This window comes from Globicephala melas, chromosome 20, assembly GCF_963455315.2.
Source record: "Globicephala melas chromosome 20, mGloMel1.2, whole genome shotgun sequence".
NCBI classification, from domain to species: Eukaryota; Metazoa; Chordata; class Mammalia; order Artiodactyla; family Delphinidae; genus Globicephala; species Globicephala melas.
Window position 1 is genome coordinate 32,817,172 of NC_083333.1, and position 18,404 is coordinate 32,835,575.

General features: G+C 50.7%; 1 long non-coding RNA gene, 1 other non-coding gene and 1 pseudogene across 8 annotated transcripts in view; 1 reads left to right on the top strand and 2 right to left on the bottom strand.

Annotated features, from left to right (window-relative positions):
- LOC115845415 (uncharacterized) overlaps positions 1 to 18,404 on the bottom strand; it is a 33,338-nt gene that overhangs the window by 5,647 nt on the left and 9,287 nt on the right. The window contains exons 1-2 of one of the 7 annotated variants that reach the window (XR_009560326.1): positions 9,955 to 10,093; positions 9,576 to 9,657 (exon numbers count right to left, since the gene is read on the bottom strand). The exons of 5 other annotated variants lie outside the window; for them this stretch is intronic. This is a non-coding gene — a long non-coding RNA (uncharacterized lncRNA). Of the gene's footprint in view, positions 1 to 9,575; positions 9,658 to 9,954; positions 10,094 to 18,404 lie in introns of those variants that run through there. One more of the 7 variants, XR_009560328.1, reaches the window with a different exon arrangement.
- Positions 449 to 550, top strand: LOC115845477 (U6 spliceosomal RNA). Its single transcript, XR_004036468.1, has one exon. It is a non-coding gene; the product is annotated as a U6 spliceosomal RNA (small nuclear RNA).
- Positions 6,120 to 6,537, bottom strand: LOC115845375 (cytochrome c oxidase subunit NDUFA4 pseudogene; annotated as a pseudogene).

Sequence of the window (18,404 nt, forward strand, 5' to 3'; positions counted from 1 at the left end):
GCTCCTTGACCAAACTCTAGCCAGGTTCCTCTGGGCCTGCTTCTGCATCAGGCCTAGAAAGCCTTGGTTTCTGACAGCTCAAGCCGCATCCCCGGGGTGACTCCAGCCCCCCTTAAAGTGCCCGCCTGAGGACGGGCATCTCGGGTCTCTGTGGGAAAACAGAGGCTTACCTTGGACAAGCGCTGTTCATGAACCAGATGGGGGTCTCAGGGTCCAGGCGCCTGCATGCTTTAACTGTCTGCTGCCTGACTCCACTAAGCTACCCCTCCCAATTCCCACATTCTCACTTTAAAACACCAGTCACTGCCACACAAATCGAAATTGAGTTCAATTCACCCTGGAATTGTCCCCACTGCGAGTATAGTGCTGATTAGAACCTGCCCTTTGCACTTCACCATCCAGCTGTGTTTATCTCTGACATCGGACTGTGTCTCAGTGATGCTATCTGGTGCTCCCTCTGGCAGCACATATATGAAATTGGAATGATACAGAGATTAGCATGACCCTGTGCAAGGGCGACACGCAGATTTGTGAAACGGTCCATATTTTTTCAATTTAAAAAAAAATTCAAGCAATACAGAATGGTGGAGAGAAGAGAGCAAAGCAAATAAAAAATATGCTTCCACGTCTATCCATGCCTCGTCAGCCGGTGTGGGTGTAGATGACACAGAAAGAAAACTTCTCGTTAAGATGGGATCATATCGGGACTTCCCTGGTGGCGCAGTGGTTCAGAATCCACCTGCCAATGCAGAGGACACAGGTTTGAGCCCTGGTCCGGGAAGATCCCACGTGCCTCGGAGCAACTAAGCCCGTGCACCACAACTACTGAGCCAGCACTCTAGAGCCTGCGAGCCACAACTACTGCAGCCCACGTGCCACAACGACTGCAGCCCGCATACCTAGACCCTGTGCTCTGCAACAAAGAGAAGCCACCGCAATGAGAAGCCCGCGCACCGCAACAAAGAGTAGCCCCGCTCTCCACAACTGGAGAAAGCCCACACACAGCAACGAAGACCCAACACAGCCAATCAATGAATCAATCAATCCATCAATCAATCAATTTATTAAAAAAAGATGGGATCACAGCATATGTCATCATTTATAATGTTTCATAAAAATGTTAAATCTCGTATTCATTACATGTTTTGCTTAGAAGGGAGATGAATATATTTAACTTGGAAAAAAGAATTGGGTTGATGCAAGGAACACATTAAATGAGGGATGCAGGTGCCACGCCCACAGAGCCAGAGGTGGTCAGAGAGCCACACTGATATGATGGACCCTGGGGACTTTGGGGAAAAGAAGGGACGTGAGGACATCTTTGTGATGTACACACTCCTTACAAGTGCCCATCCTGCTCAGGCCCACCCCCTTTTAAAAAAATATTTATTTATTTGGTTGCGCCGGGTCTTAGTTACAGCTTGCAGGATCCCTAGTTGTGGCATGCATGTGGGATCTGGTTCCCTGACCAGGGATAGAACCCAGGTCCCCTGCATTGGGAGCACGGAGTCTTATCCACTGCGCCACCAGGAAAGTCCCTGCTCCGGCCCTTTGAACCAGCCCTTCGTAGAATTTTGGATCCTGGAATGAGGCTGCTGGCATTTGGGACAGCTGGGGACGAGGCGTGAATCTTGAAATCAGCCCAAAGGAGCACAGAGGGCCAGATGGAGCAGGTAAGGGCAGGCAGCCTGGGAAGGGAGCTGGCCTCCACCAGCCAGCCCAGGGACATGGCTGCGCCATCCAGGTCCTCCCTGCCTTACTCCCTTGTTACTGCCGATGGTCAGTCTATGTGTTTTTAAATATTTGTTTCAAGTTGGTTCACCACAATACAAATTTGCACACACAGCAGGGTTTTCTGGGGATAATTTACTTCCTTCCAGACAAGCCCGGGCCCTGACCCCTCCCCAGAAGAACAACCACTGCCAACAGGTATTTTCCCCACGTTGCTTAAATTTAACAGAAAAAATAAAAACAGAAGTGAGGTGGAAGAATCTCCAGTCATTGGAAAGTGTTTATTTTTTACAAGAGATATTAGTTCCCAAAAGATGACGGGAACACCGGGAAAGAGGAGTCACTTGGTTTGGTTCCCCTCCTTCTGACACCACCCTCTCCCCCACCTCCTAACTGCTGACAAGCTGGAGGGACCAAAAGGCGGTGGCAGGAGCACCCAACACAGCACCCAGAGGCCCAGTACCACCTCTGGGAGGCTGCTCTGAGCTCGGCTCCCACAGCTGCCCTCCCCATCTCCAGGGGCTGGGCAGCGGCCTTCCCAAACACCCAACTGCCTGGCAGTGGCAGGGGCTGGGGGGCGTGTGCAGCTTGTCCTCATGGCCAAGTTGCCGTCCTGCTGGTGCTACAAGCTGGGGGTCTGTCCCTGGAGCTCAGATCCACGCTCGGTGGCCAGGAGGACCCCTTCTCAGGGCTGATGGGAGTGGGGATCCTGCCCTCTCCTTGCCCACACCTGTGACCCTTAAGGACGCCCATCCCGTTGTGTCCCATCCTCACAGCCACACTGTAATAGGGAAGAACTTTTGTATTCTATTACATGTTAATCGCTAAAGGGATGTTGCCTATAAGCTTAAATTATACATAATGGCCCATCTCTGGGAACCCTGCCTCCCAGGTAATGAGCATTAAGCTAAAATACCTTTGTTTAGCTCACAAGAAACATCCTGACCAGGCCCACCTGTGAATGACTGCAGAGAGGAAGAAATTAACACATCCCCTCCAGAGGCTGACCTGAACCAGGAAATGCTTGACTTTGACTCCCTCCCTTAGTATAAAAGAAGCCTGAATTCTAACTCAGGTAAGATAGTTCTTTGGAGCACGAGCCCACCATCTTCTCAGTTTGCGGGCTTTCCAAATAAAGCCGTTATTCCTTGCCCCAACAATTTGTCTCTCGATTACTGGCCTGTCATGCGGCAAGCAGTACGAGCTTAGACTCCGTAACACGCCATAGCTTTACATCATCGAAATCTAAACACTAAATGCTGTGTTTTGTGTATCTTTGTTGCACAGAGGTTTTGCCTCCGTCCCATTTGTAACAGCTGAGCTCTGGTCCTGATTCTGCTCAAGGACGCCCAAGTCCCCCCCCCCACCCCACCCTCCCTGGGGGCCTGGAGGGCCATCCAGTGTCCAGGACCGAGGGGGCCTGTCCCGGCCTCCTGGGAGGAGGCGGTCGGCGGTCCTGCCCCCACCCTGGCCTCTCCAGCAATCTTCTCACCCGCCTGCCCGGATTTCATTTGTGGGTGGTCTTTCCCAGAAAGGCTGGGCGGGGTCGGAGGTCTGGGGTCTGCCTGTCGCCTTTGGGCCTGAACCACAGCTTGGCTTCTGAAAGCTTCCAGATCCCACCTCCCCTGTAAACACTGACCCGATTCCCCACCCTCTCAGGGTGACAGGCTTGTTCTGAGTTGAGGCCTAAATGACTCTTTAGGCCTGAATGTCAGTGACAACCAGGATGTTTGTCTCGGGGTCGTCCTGGTACAGTTCCTGGAGCCACAGGGCTGCCCTTGGTCTGTACGTCAGCTCCTCCCCGTCCCTGCTTGGCCTCTGCGGTGTCTTCGAGGACATTTTCTGCCTGAGTTACAGGGTCACCTCTGACCATTTCTCTGCCCTCGACCTTCCTGAGTGTCTGTCCTGGTGTTTCTAGTCCGTGTCCTGCTGTCCACGCCCTCCAGCCCTTTGCTCCCTCAGCCTCCCCTCCCTCACCATGGCCGTGTCCCCTCCTCTCTAAGAGCGGACGGTTAATTGGAGCGATTCCTCTAGTTCTTTCTGATGCCCTTGGCCCCTGATTGGGTTAACTCTCCATGACTGGGTGTTTGGCGTGTCTCCGCGCAGGCTGCGGACTTTCTCTTTCTGCCCCCCTTTCCTTCCTCTGTTTCTGGCACCCCATTTGCAGGTCACTCTGCCCCTTATCTGGGCCTGCCTCGTTTCTGACCCCGCTGCTCTGAAGCAGTTCAGTTCCCGGGCTCCTCGGCGCTGCCCTCCCTCCACCCTGGCCCAGGGCCCAGGGCCTCCCGGGGGACCTGCCCCAAGAGGGTGGAGCCAAAGGGGGTGCTACCTCGTCGCCCAGTCCCAGGGCCGGTGCTCAGGGAGACCAGGAGCAGAGGCCTCCCCGCCCTCCGTGCGCTGGTCTCTCTGGCCAAGGTGCTCCAGCTGCTGGGTTCGGGCCTGCGGTGACAGAGCCGGGACGTGGCTCCCACGAAGGGGCTGAAGAGAGGCCAGCTGCTGACCATCGGGCCGAGTGGCCTCCCTGTGGCTTGTGGCTCTCACAGCACGGCCACTAGGTTCCAGAGGGACCTTCCCAGAGCCAGTGTTCCAGAAGACCACTTGAGAGGTTTTAATAGTTTCCCTGAGGGGACTTCCCTGGTGGTGCAGTGGTTAAGACCCCCTGCTCCCCAGGGAGATCAGCTCCGTGCTCTGCGACAACCTAGAGGGGTGGTGTAGGGAGAGTGGGAGGGAGGCTCAAGGGGGAGGGGATATGAGGATGTATGTATGCTTATGGCTGATTCACTTTGTTGTACAACAGAAACTAACACAGCATTGTGAAGCAATTATACTCCAATAAAGATCTAGTAAAAAAAAAAAAAAGACTCCGTGCTCTCAATGCAGGGGGCCTGGGTTTGCTCCCTGGTCAGGGAGCTAGATCCCACATGCATGCCGCAACTAAAAGTTTACATGCCTCAACTAAGGAGTCCACCTGCCACAACTAAGACCCAGAGCAACCAAAAGAAAAAGTTTCACTGATGTGTCATTTATCCTAACACACGATGAACTGCACACAATCACAGTGCACAGTTTTAGAAGTTTGTGCAAACAATACACCCTGAAAGCATCACCCCAGGCCAGATGGCAAACATCACCCCCCCCCAAAGTTTCCTCCTGCCCCTCTTCGTTCTCCCCATTCTCGGACAATCACTGACAGGCTGTAGATTCCTATAGATTCATTTCATGGAGTTCTATACTCTATACTTTCATGTAATGGAAACACGTAACGTTCTCTCTTTTTGTCTGACTTCCTGGCTCAGCATAAGTACTCTGAGGTCCATCCAAGTTGCTCACGACATCTTACGCTGGGCACCATCCCACTGTATGGACGGAGATGCCTCAGTGTGCTTGTACACTCACTCCCTGATGGACACTAGGGCTGTCTCCAGTTTGGGGATATTACAAATAAAGCAGCTATGAAAACTCGTGTACGATGTTTGTACGGACATACATGCACTTTCGTTTCTCTTGGTAAAAACCACTAAGAAAGTGACAAACTGTTTTCCAAAGTGGTTGTACCATTTTCATCCACTGGTAGCAGAGGAGTTTCAACTCCCACCAGCACTTGGTAGAGTCAGTCTTTTTAACTTTAGCCATTTTCATAGTGTGTGGTGGGGTCTCACTGTGGTCCTAATTTACATTTTCCTAATGACTAAAGATGTGGAGCATCTTTCATGGGCTTACTTATTTGTCATCTATGTATCTTCTTTGGTGAGGTATCTGTTCAAATGCTTTGACCATGTTTTTACAATTAAATTGTTTTCTTTTTATTGAATTTTGAAAAACATAACCCCACCAAGTTATTTCCATTTTCCTTGTGGGAAGATTTTAGTTTAGTTTAGTTTAGTTCCTTTTTTTTTTTTTGGCCACACGGCATGCGGAATCTTAGTTCCCCAACCAGGGATCCAACCCTTGCCCTCGGCAGTGAAAGCACAGAGTCCTAACCACTGGACCTCCAGGGAATTCCCAAGGGAAGATTTTAAACTAACAGTTCCATTTCTTTAATGGATACAGGGCTATTCTGGTTATCTACTTCATTGGTGGGCTTTGGTAGTTTGTGTTTTTCAAGGAATTTGTCAAAGGTATTGGCATAGAGCTGTTTATAATATTACCTTATTATTCTTTTAATCACTATTGATTACTAATTGTTCATGTTTTCTAAGTTATGCATTTAAGGCGATAAAGTTTTTCCTCTGAGACTGATGGGCTCTATTCCACAAGTTTTTGACCAATAGTGTTCTCTCATTATTTGTCATTTAAAATTTTTAATTTGCTCTTTTACTCAAGAGTTAGTTATCTGAAGACTTTTTTTTTAAGTTTCAAACTATTTATCAATCAGTGTAAACCCCATCACAATACACAAACATGATTTTGTGCGTTTAGAGGGGAAATATTTCCTGGTTAAGTGGAAAATTGTGCAGATGGCTTCTGGAAGAACTTCATTCTAAACTGCTTTACAGTGAAACATTTAATTTAGAAGTCTGGACCTTCTTTCTTCAGTTTGCTGTAATCTACATTCACTGAGTAGAACTTGTACTGATCATTGGGACCCAGTTTGTTCCAGGGTTCTGGGTTATTCTCTCTGTCCCAACTGACATCTGGATTGAACAATGCCAGGCGCAAAACATACAGCGCTGCTCCAGTACCTCCCGCTCCAATAAATATGAAGAGGGGGATCAAGCTAGGATGCTCCTTGGCCTGACCGATGATCTGGTGGATCATGGTTGCGACAGAAGCCTCGAGTCCAGACGGAGAGAACGACAAACTTGCAAAGCCTCTTATTTTTTAAAAATAAGACAAATCCATAATTACAGCTGGAGACTTCACCACCTCTCTCTCAGTAGTTGACAGAAAACTAGACAGAAAATCACCCGGGATGTAAAAGACCTCAGCATCATCAACCAACAGGATCTGATCGGCATTGATCGGACATTCTACCCACAACAGCAGGACACAACTTCTTTTCACAACAGAGCGTACTAGCCACCATACAATCACGATCATGGCAAGCCACCAGGAGTCACTTGGACACACATTCTGTTGAAACGCCTCAACAGATTTACATGAGTTGAAATCATACAAATTATGTCTCTGACCACAGTGGACTCAAACTAGAACTCTTCAACAGAAAGATAACAAGAAAATCCAAACACTTGGAAACTAAACAACACATTTCAAAATCATTAGTGGGTCAAAAGAGGGAAACTACAAAATAAGGTGAACTGAATAAAAATGAAAATACAACATACAAAAATGTGTGGGCAGCAACAAACAGGGTTTAGAGGGAAATTCACAGCATTAAATGTTTATATTAGAAAAGACTATGTAAGAATGTATTTTTCAAATGAAAAAAATGTAAACTTCTACCTTATGAACTAGAAAAAGAAGAGCAAAAATAAACCGAACGCAAGCAGAAGGAAAGGAAATTCTAAAGGCAGCAGAAATCAATTAAAATGTAAATGGACAAATAATAGAGAAAATCAATGAAACAAAAAGCATTTCTTTGAAAAGCTCAATCAAATTGACAAATTCTAGAAAAACTGATAAATGGGGACATCACTACAGATCTTTCAGACACCGAAAGGAAAGTAAGGGAGTATTACAAACAACGATAAAAATTTGACAATTTAGATGAAATGGAACCAATCCTAGAAAAGCATAAATTACCACAACTTACCCAATTTGAAATGGATCATGGGAATAGCCGCATAACTATTATGGACATTGAACTCATAATTTTAAAAATCCCAAAGAAAGAACTCTCCAGCCCAGATGGTTTCATGGAGAATTCTACCAACATTGAAAGAAAAATTTTACACAATCTCGTCCAGAAAATAGAAGAGGAGGAGATACTTCTCAATTCATTTATGAAGCTAGTATTACCCAGATACCATAACCAAACAAAGACAATACAAAATAAGAAAACGAGAGACAAACAATTCTCGCGATATAGATGCAAAAAACCTACAGCTAACATTATACTTAACAATGAAAGACTGAATGCTTTCCCTGTAAATCAGAACGAGGCAAGGCTGTCCACTCTCACCACCTTTGTGCAGTGCAGTACCGGAGGTTCTAGCCAGTGCACGAAGATGAGAAAATAAAATAAAAGGCGGCCATACATGAGAAGGAAGGACTAAAACTGCCCCTATTTCGGATGATATGACTATCTATGTAGAAAATCCCAAAGATGCTACAAAAGAAAAAAACAAAACAAAACAAAAAACCTCCTAGAACTAAATTTTTCTTTTTAGTGTAAAAAGAAAGTTGTTTTTTGTTTTTTTTTTTAAGAATGCCATATTCTTAGAAACTAAAATGTGCACTCCTAAGTAACAGCTGCTGAAGAGACAATCACAACAGAAATTATGAAAAATTTAGAATTGCCCAACAACGAAAATATGACACATCGAAAGTTGCAACACTGAAGGGAAGCTTATAGCCTTAAATGCATTTATCACAAAACTATGTTAAAAAAAAAAGTATCTAAGCATTCAACTAGAGCCCATGCTCTGCAACAAGAGAAGCCACCGCAATGAGAAGCCTGCACACCGCAATGAAGAGTAGCCCCTGCTCACTGCAACTAGAGAAGGCCCGCACTCAGCAACAAAGACCTAACGCAGCCAAAAATAAAATAAAAATAATAAAATAAAATAAAAAGATGTGTCAAATCATCACACCACTAACACGTCCAACAAGGACAATGAGAAAAGACACAAATCTGCAACAAGAGAAAACATACAAAAGAAATATTAGAGATTGAAATTATTAGTGAATCCTACAAACAACTTGATACCAGTACGTTTGACAGGGAAGAAGAAATGGGTAAGGCTCTAGAAAAACACAGAGGCTGAATGTACACTGGGACAATGGCTACTAGATACGCCAACAGAACTTGGCCGGCCCCAAACGGCCAGGACTTGGCCAACACCTGCCAGCTTCCCTAATTTCTGCCTCCGCTTCCAGCTCAGGACCAATCAGAGAAAGCCAAGTAGGCTCCCCTCAGCAACCACACAGGTTGCAGCACCTTCAGTTGGCCGCCCACAGCTTCCCCGAGCCCACTCGGGGCGCACCTGAGCCCCCCTTTCACTATGAAGCTGGCCCCTCCTCTGCCTGCCTTTGAGTCTCTGCCAACATGCAAGTGATGGGGCTGTCTCCCTGCTACAGCAAGCTGAGAACACAGCCCCGCTTGTTCTCATTTGCAGGGTCTTCGGTTATAGCCACAATATGTATTACCAAAATTCACACAGGCACACCAGATCTAGCTGGTTTCACAGGTGAATTTTTACTAAGCATTCATGGAGCAGAAAAATCGCTATCTTAAAAAAAAAAAATCGCTATCTTAAAAACTTCACAGAAGGCTAGCATGATCTCAACTCCAGAATGAAAATGAAAAGACCAATCTAATTTCTCATCATAAATGCAGCAAGCCTAAAGAAACTGTAATAAACTGAAGTCAGCTGTATATAAAAATGTTAGACCTCTGACCATGCTGGGCTTAGAGCAGGATTTCAATGTCAGGAAACTGATGAATGTACTTCCCGATACAGGTTAAAGGAGAAAAAAAATCCATGATCACCTCAATAGCTGCAGAAGGAGGATCTGAGACAATCTAATACTCATTTGTGATTTTAAAAAAATCGCCTGGCAACCTAGGAGTAGAAGAACAACTTCTTGATCTGATAAAGGGCATTGTCTTCAAACGATATAGTAAAATTAACACCCATCAATTATAGGAGAAGAGAGACATTTGATTATATAACAAATTTTGGAATTATGCATGGCAAAAGATTCTATAAAGAAATACACACACATGGGACTTCCCTGGCGGTCCAGTGGTTGAGACATCGCGCTTCCACTGTGCAGACGTGGGTTCAATCCCTGGTAGGGAAACTGGGTTCCCGCAGGCCACGTAGTGTGGTCAAAAAAAAAAAATACAAGAAATACACACACAAACATGCACACAACAGACCAGAGAAAACATTTGCAAATTATACAATAAAAAGTTCCTAATATCCTAATTGCTCTTCCAAATTACTGTACTAAGAAAAAACCACCTGATAGGAAAATGGGCTAACACTGCAAACCTTTTCTGGGCTGTACACCCTGCATTAATCAGGAATCTTTTGATTACATGGTACAGAAACCCAGTTCAAACCGACTTGTGCATGAGGGAATGTATTGGCTCACCTGGGCTTCCGGCATGGCTCAATCCAGGTGCTTCATCCATTTCTCTTTTCCTGTCTCAGTCCTGCTTTCCTGCACATGGCTTCATTCCCAGGCAGCCTCTCCTCAAATCCTGTCCACATTCTGCCAGCTTGGATTCCCCATGGAGAAGGGGACAGCAAAGACCTGCATGACCTCTCACTGCCCCCACCTCAGCCATTTGCCTGCCTGAATCAACTTCAGCTGCTAAGGACAGGCTGGCCCGCGAAGCCTGGGTTTCCAGCTTCCCCCAGACTGAGTGGGGAGAGAATCTCCAAAGGGAAACCAAGATACTCTCACCAGAAAAGTGGGGAGAGACCGGAGACTGCTGTGTAGGCAAAAGAGAGTGGGCCCATCGCAACCCCGTTTAGAAATTAAAACAAACAAAAAAGAAAGAAAGAAAAAAAGAAATTAAAACAGCTCTGGATCCCCTTCTGCTCAGAAAATTTCTTCTTCCACCAAATGATTTGAAACATCTATTACGTGCTTTAAAACACAGAGTACTTGCCCTCCTGGGGCGTCCAGACCTGGATTCTAATTAACTAATTGCACAAACACCATGGAAGCAAAACAAGAAAGGAGTTACGGAGCCTGCCTGGGTCTGAGACCTGAAGAAAGGCGGGAGGGAGGCAGGGGAGCTCCAGGCGGAGAACCGACCAGTCGCTAAACCCCTGCGGTGGGCGGGAGCTCGGGGCCTGAGTCCCAGGATGGAAGCCTGTGGGCGGAGGGCGGAGGGCGGAGGGCGGAGGGCAGAGGGTGGGCTGACAGGGCCTGGGCTATGCGGTCAGGATTAGTTGGAGGGCCTTAATCAAGGCAATGACTGGGTCAGGTGTGGATACTAAAGGATTTCCTGGGCTGGCAGTCCATCACACAATTAAACATAGAGTTACCATATGACCTAGCAATTCTTCTCCTAGGTTTATTCCCAAGAGAAATGAAAATATGTGTCTACATGAAAAGCTGTACACGGGTGTTCACAGCAGCCTTACTCAGTCCCCAAAAGGTGGAAACAACCCAAATGTCCATCTGTGTATGAAGGGATAAACAAATTGTGATCCACCATTCAATGGGCTCCTACTCAGCCTTTAAAAGGAATGAGGGCCTCACACCTGCTACAACACGGATGCACCTTGAAGACATTAAGCTCAGTGAAAAGAGCCAGACACAGAAGGACAAATAATGCATGATCCCACTACCTGAGGTTCCCTAGAACAGGCAAACTCATAGAGACAGAAAGTGTATTGGCGCTTGCTTAGGGCTGGGGAGGGAGGGCTGGAGGGCTGCGGGCTAGAAGGCAGGAGGTTTTCTTTTTTTTTAAGTCTTTGGCTGCACCTCGCGGCATGTGGGATCTTAGTTGCCCGACCAGGGATCAAACCCGTGCCCCTTGCAGTGGAAGTGCAGAGTCTTAACCACGGGACCACCAGGGAAGTCCCAGGAGGTCTCCTTTTGAAGTGATGAAATGTTCCAAAAATTAACTGTGGTGATGGTTGCATGGCTGTGAATATACTAAAAACCACTGAACTGTACATTTTTTTTTCGGATTTTATTTTATTTTTTAAATGGTTGCGTTGGGTCTTCGTTGCTGCACGTGGGCTTTCTCTAGTTGCAGCGAGCGGGGGCTACTCTGTTGCGGTGCGCGGGCTTCTCACTGCGGTGGCTTCCCTTGTGCAGCACGGGCTCTAGGCACGCGGGTTTCAGTAGTTGTAGCACGTGGGCTCAGTAGCTGTGGTACATGGGCTTAGTTGCTCTGCGGCATGTGGGATCTTCCCGGACCAGGGCTCGAACCCCTGTCCCTGCATTGGCAGGCAGATGATTCTTAACCACTGCGCCACCAGGGAAGCCCTGCCCAGTTGTTTTAAATTATATGCACCATGTCTGTGTCCCCGCTATAAAGTTGGCCCCAAAGGGAGGAGGGCTGAGTGTTTTCCCTGGCCGCGTCCCTCCAGCCATGAAGCCCGCCTGGGCCTGGCTCAGCTGAACTCGCTGTGGTTTGCTAAATGAATGAAGGAGTGAACAAATGAGTGAGCGAGTGAGAGAGGAAAGAGGTGGGAGAAGCAGCTGGGCCTGGGTGGGTCCACCAAGTAGGCCTGTTGCCAAAGGGAAAGCTGGACATTCCCCAAGTGGCCGCTGGTTGGCAGCCTGGTGACACTGACAGTCAGGAGGGCTGGGAGCCAGAGGTGCGGGCAGGTTGGGCTGGGCGAGGTGGTGACAGAAAAGTGTGTGGCCCAGTGACAGGGATGCTGCCTGGCAGCCACCAGGCGGGGGCTTCCCTATGCCAGGCTGCATTCCAGGGTGAAGGGGGGCAACCAAAGGAAAAGTTGGCTGGAATGTTTTCCAGGAACAAGAACGGTCTGGAAAGTACAAAACTCCAAAATGCCAGGGTCCAGATCCCATCTAAGCCACCTGCACAGGGTGGAACCCAGGGGCTTCAGAGAGAGGGCGGCTGGGCTCAGGCGGTAGGAGAACTCAGGCTTCGGGGCAACATTTCCTCCATACATACCCGTGGCCTTCCCGGAACTCAGCCAGCCTTGGGGAGAGGGGTGTGACCCAGGTCCAGGGCCAGACAGTCCACCAGCATCGCCAGCACCCAGTGCAGGCTACTGGGCTGATGGGAGAGAGGATGCAGACACCAGAGCCAGACCCACGATGGGGGCGTGGCAGGCAGGCAGGGTGCAGGGGCAACCCAGGAGGGCTCACAGCATGCTGTGATCGGGCCTGGAAGGGCCAGCTGGGTGACTGCGGGGAGAGCACAGAGCCATTCAGTATGCTCTGAGAGCTGTCTGGGGAAGATGGAAGGGGGTGAGGCCAGACCCTGTGGCCAGTGTGTCCCACCAGGAGTATCTGTCTGTTCTCATTCCTGCTGGGGACAGTGGGGATTCTGCAGCAGGGGCAGGACCCCAGCTGGTTGTGGGGCAGAGTGTAGAAAGAAGGCTCTGGCTTCCTTTGGTGAATAATTTTGGGGGTGTGATGGTGGGGCTCAGGTGGGACATTGGAAGGCTGGAAGGAGAGGGTGCTGCAGAGGGAAGCCATTACCGCAGGCCCTGGGGGTACTGGACGCAGGGTGCAGTGGAAGGGTGCTGAGACGGGCCTGGTCAAGTGTCCAGGGTGGCCCCCCCTCAGGTCTTTGCACCCTGCCCTTCAGCCTCCAACCCACCTCTCCTGCCCTGTGGGCGACCAGGTCCTTCCTCACACAAGCCAACTGGGCCCAGCTTTATTTTCCAGACCCTATGAGGGTGACCAGGAAGCCCAGGACCCCTGTGGGGCTCCCTCTCTCCCAGCACCCAACACTGAGAACCCCCAGTGAGGGGAATTGGAGGACCAGCCATCATTGCTTACACTGCCACCCAGGGCCACTGCAGGGGTCACGCCTAGCAGCAGTGATTAGTTCTCTAGGAACACCCTGCACCCTGGGGGGGCCACTTCCCACAACAGGTCCTGATGTCCAGGCTCAGCCCCAGAACCCGTCACCCCTGGAGGCCTGGTCACTGTGGGCTCTGCAGGTCGTCCCCTCCAGGGGGTCCACCAGGCCCCGGTCAGGGTCAGGGTCAGGTTGGACCCTAAAGCATTTTGTCTTCCCATCCATTTATCCTTCCAGCCAGTTAGTTGAGTTTCCAGCAACTCACAACCAGAAACATCTTCCCTGTTTCCAAGTATTAGAGTCGGCAGCAGCAGGAGCAGAGACAGGGCCCTGGGGCAGCGGTGAGCCTGCTTCAGGGGAACGCGCCGCTTCCCCTCTGATGAGGACACACAGGGGAGCACGCTCCCCAGGTGGTGTCTGCAAGACGCAGCGGAGGCTGAGGAAGGAGCAAGCCTGCTCGGCCGCTGTGCTCAGGCTCCCGCTTGGTGGAGCTCACGTTCATCCGTGATTCCGCGGGTGCTGGCAGCGGTCGTGCCCAGGAATTAAACAGTGGGTATGATGGGCACCACCCCCTGCATCTTAAGACTTAAAAATTTTTTATTGCGGTAAAATACAATAAAATCTAACACATAATATAGATATATAGTAAATGTAATAAATTATATATAATAAAATTCACCACTTCAGGTGTACAGTTCAGTGGTATTAAGCCTATTCATATGGTTGTGCAGCCACCACCACCATCTCCAGATGACGCTTTTCATCTTCCTCAAGTGAAATTCTGTCCCCATTAAACACTAACTCCCCATCAACCCCTTCCCCAGCCCCTGGCAACCTCCATCCTACTTTCTGTCTTTGTGAATCCGACTACTCTGGGTCCCTCATACTAGTGGATCCTACAGGACTGTTCTTCAGTCACTGGCTGATTTCACTGAACATCATGTCCTCAAGGTTCATCCGTGTTGCAGCAGGTATCAGAATTGCCTTCCTTTTTAAGACTGAATAATATTTCATTACCTGGATGGACCACATCTTGTTTATCCATTCATCCATCCATGGACACTTGGGTTGTTTCCACCTTTTGGCTGTTGTGAATAGTGATGCTATGAACGTGAACGTACAAATATCTGTCCGAGCCCCTGTATTCAGTTCTTTTGGGAATATACCCAGGAGTGGACTTGCTGGATCACATGGTGATTCCACGTCTAACTTTTTGAGGTGCCTGTGTCTTAAGTCTTTAAGACTCTGGAATCCCCCACCTAACACAGAGGCCTCATAGTACCTTGGTGTCTTGGATTCAGGGTCAGCTCAGACCCTCATGTGCAGCGCTGGAGAGATCTGAGTGGTCTCCTCTCTCCTGAGTCCAGGCTTGGTCTGGAGTGTCAGGGAGGGGTCACCCACCCTTGACCTTTTTAGGGGATAAAAGTGAAGCAATGCCGTCACCGGCTGCCCACCCCCACTCCCTGAGGGGGCTCCTCTAAGCTGCCCCAGGACCCTCCCCCGGCATCCATGCCCTCATGAAGTCCTCTCCTCTGAGTGCAGACTGGACTCAGTGACTTGCCTCTGACAAATAGAAGGTGACAAAGTGACGGGACGTCCCTTGTGAGATTGGAGATTAAAGACTGTGGCTGCCATCTTGCTCAGGCCCCAAGGAAGGAGCCGCTGTGTCCAGCCAGCAACCAGCAAGGACCTAAGGATGTGACAGCCATGGGGGCCTGGAAGCTCCCTCCCAGGGCTTTCTCCATCAGCTGCAGGTTCTCTTGCAAATACACCGCCCAGCCCTCCTCGTTTCCCCAGCCTCTGTCATCCCCAAACTCCCAGGAGCCATTCCAGCAGCATGTGAGGACAGATTTCAGGCATCCTTGCCAGGATTTGGAAAACGCCCCACATCAATAACTCCCCCCTCCCCAGCCCAGTTCCACTCCCCACTCCAGATCCTGAATATCCACTTTCCCTTCTCCGGGGTCCTGCGGGTGCAAGCCTGCTTGGCCACAGCTACCTGGAGAATAAGCCATCGCCGCCCACAGTCACAAGAGAGTCACCCGTCATGACTTGTCAGGGGCCTGGAGGGGAGGCGGGCAGATCTTGGAAAGGACATCTGCCTCAGGTGAGGTCTGCACAGCCCGGGCAGCAGGAGGCTGGTCTCCTCCAACCAGGTTTGTGGCCACTTCTGCTGCCAGCAGTTTTGGGGGGATCTGAGTTCCGGGGCTGGGGGCTTCCACCCTGATACCCCGTCTGGGTCATGGGGTCCACCCTCTACCATGGCCCAGGAGATGGCGAAGCACAACCATCCTTTCCTTTTCCCCACCCCCCCAGGATCAAGTCTTTGGCCCAACTTCCAGCAAACCTGCCCTCCAGCTTTAGGGGCTGTGACTCTCTGTGCTGCATGGTGGCTGTGTGAATGTCTTGGGGCTGCCACGGCGGGTACACAGCCTGGGTGGCTTAAACTACAGCGTCTTATCAACTCACAGTCCCGACGCTGGATGCCTGAGATCAAGGCGTCAGCAGGCTGGCTCCTCCTGAGGACTCTCCTGGGTGTGTCGCCTTCTCCCTGTGTCCTTACATGGTCGTCTCTCTGTGTGTGTCTGTGTCCTAATCTCCTCTTCTTATAAGGACACCAGTCAGATTGGATTAGTGCACACTCTAATGGCCTCATTTTACCTTAATTACTTCTGTAAAAGCCCTATCTCTAAATACAGTCTCATCCCAAGGTGCTAGGGTTTAGGACTTCAACATACACATTTTAGGGGGGATGCAATTCAGCTGGTAACAGGGGCCCCTGGATCTCACTGCAGCCCTGAATTGCTACTGGATGACCTGAACTTTCTTCAAGGCCTCAGGCTGGTCAATGTCTGATCCTTAAAATTTCTGTTGCCCCCGTATCTCTCCAACACCAGAGACAAAGCTTGCCTAGGCCAGTCCACTCCAGGAGAGCAGCCGTCACAACCCTATCACCAGCGGCCCCTGAGGGATGGGAATTGTGGGTAAACCCCAGCTTCCTTGCCCCAGGGTTCCACCAATTCCCACTTCTCAGGGTTTGAATCCATCACTCAGAGAAGCCATTAGATTTTTCTGCAGGAAGTCCGTGGCACAGATGGGCAGGCGCAAGTGAGCTCTGGGGCCGGCCGGAGGAGTGGGTGACACAAGAACAGGGAAAAAAAAAAAAAAAAAAAGAACAGGGCAAGCCAGTTGACGAAAGCCAGCCAGGCCAGCCTGTGGGCCGTCTGTGCATCACTGGGAGAAGACTCAGTCCTGGGGGCACAGGGGAGCCATCGAAGGTTGTAAGGACACGATATGGTGGGAAGAAGTGAGAACAACCCATATGTGCTTGTGCTTCTGGGCAAGTCCGACTCAAGCAAAATTCCAGGCTTAACTGCCTACATCCTGGCCCCCAGCCTTGAGGGACCCCTCCCTGTCCTTCCCAGCCTCCTTGTCACACACCCCCGCTCCCTGGTCCCATCTGGCCTGGCTCATTCTTCAGGAGCCCTGGGGGCCGTGCCTCTTCTGCTCCCACCTCACCTGTGCTCCGCATCCTGCCCTGATATCCCAGATGGGGGCCTGGGCTTGTCTGCCCCCATCACCCTGAGCTCCTGGGTCAGGGGCTGCCTGCCATGCTGCCCCTCTGTGCCCAAGCACCACCTGTCCACCTGTCCCCTGGCCTCCCGGGCAATGCTGCCCAGCCCCCAAGCCCGCTGCTTGTCGCTGACCCAAGCCTGGCCCCATCTAGGCTGGTGGCCCTAGGGCCCCTTCCTGCTGCTGCCGTCCCTCTACGTGGCTTGATTTGATTGAGCCGCGCTGGATGCCACCTAATGTGACGTTGCTCAGCCTAACAACCTTGATGGTGGCTCAGGGCGAGAGGCAGCTGGCGAGACAAGAGGCCAGGACTCAGAGGGTGGGGGTCACTCGGGGAGAGAACGACGGCCGTGGGGGGAGGATGCTGCACCCCGCAGTCCAGCCCTGCTTTGTGCAAGCCGGGACCAGGGCCCCTCCCCAGGACAGGCTGCAGGGGGCTGAAGGCCCTGGACCGGCCACTTCACCTCCAGAGCCTCGGGCTCCCCATCTATAAAATGGAAGTGGGGACCCCAGCCCTGCACAGAGACTGGTTTCCAGGCCCAGTGTCCCATTTGGTCAAGACGTGGGCTCTGGGCTTCCACCACCCCCACCCTCGGCTAAGGGTCCTCGGCAGGCTTGAGTTCTTCCGTTTACCTTTTCTGAAAGAGGCCAGATGCCCCCTCACCACCCACTGGTTGGGAGAATTCAGAGGGCGTGTAGGTGGGGCTGGCCCCGAGCCTGATCTGCGGAGGAGCCGGGTAAACACTGGCGGGTGAGCTGACGCTCCCAGGAGATGGGCAGTGAGTGGGGACAGGTCCTGGGTGCCCCAGAGGCTGTCTAGACTTGGGGATGGCTGTGGCTGGTCATGGGGGGCCTGGCCTCTCCCTGTCCCCGGCTCCCCAACACCTTTGAGCACGCCACCTGCCCTCTGGGGGTGGGGTCTGGGCACGGCCCATGTGCACAGTGGCCACCAGAGCCTCAGTTTATCTTGAAGACACAGATGGAGGCTGGAGGGGACTTTGGTGGCGGGGTGGGGGGTCCCTGTCAGCAGGAGAGTGGCCATGGCGTCCAAGAGGCAGAGGAGGCCCGCGTGAGGGGCAGTCTTAGCCGGATGGCGGGGGGCTCGTGGTTGTGCGAGCGGATGCGCTTGGAGTGGGGCTCAGTAGTGACAAGCCAGGACCGTGGCAGTGGAGCCCAGGAAGGCTGCTGAGGCCTGAGAGCAGCAGGGCCAGTGAAGGCCACCTGCAAGAGTTTCTTTGTGACCGCCTGGAGGGGTGGGATAGGGAGGGTGGGAGGGAGGGAGACGCAAGACGGAAGAGATATGGGAACATATGTATATGTATAACTGATTCACTTTGTTATAAAGCAGAAACTAACACACCATTGTAAAGCAATTATACCCCAATAAAGATGTTAAAAAAAAAAAAAAATCAAGATCAGGGGAGGAGGAGCCGGCTGGTCAGGAAGGAATGACAATGAACACCTGGGAGGAGGGACCTCGGCTCTGAGCTGCCCCAGCAGGAAG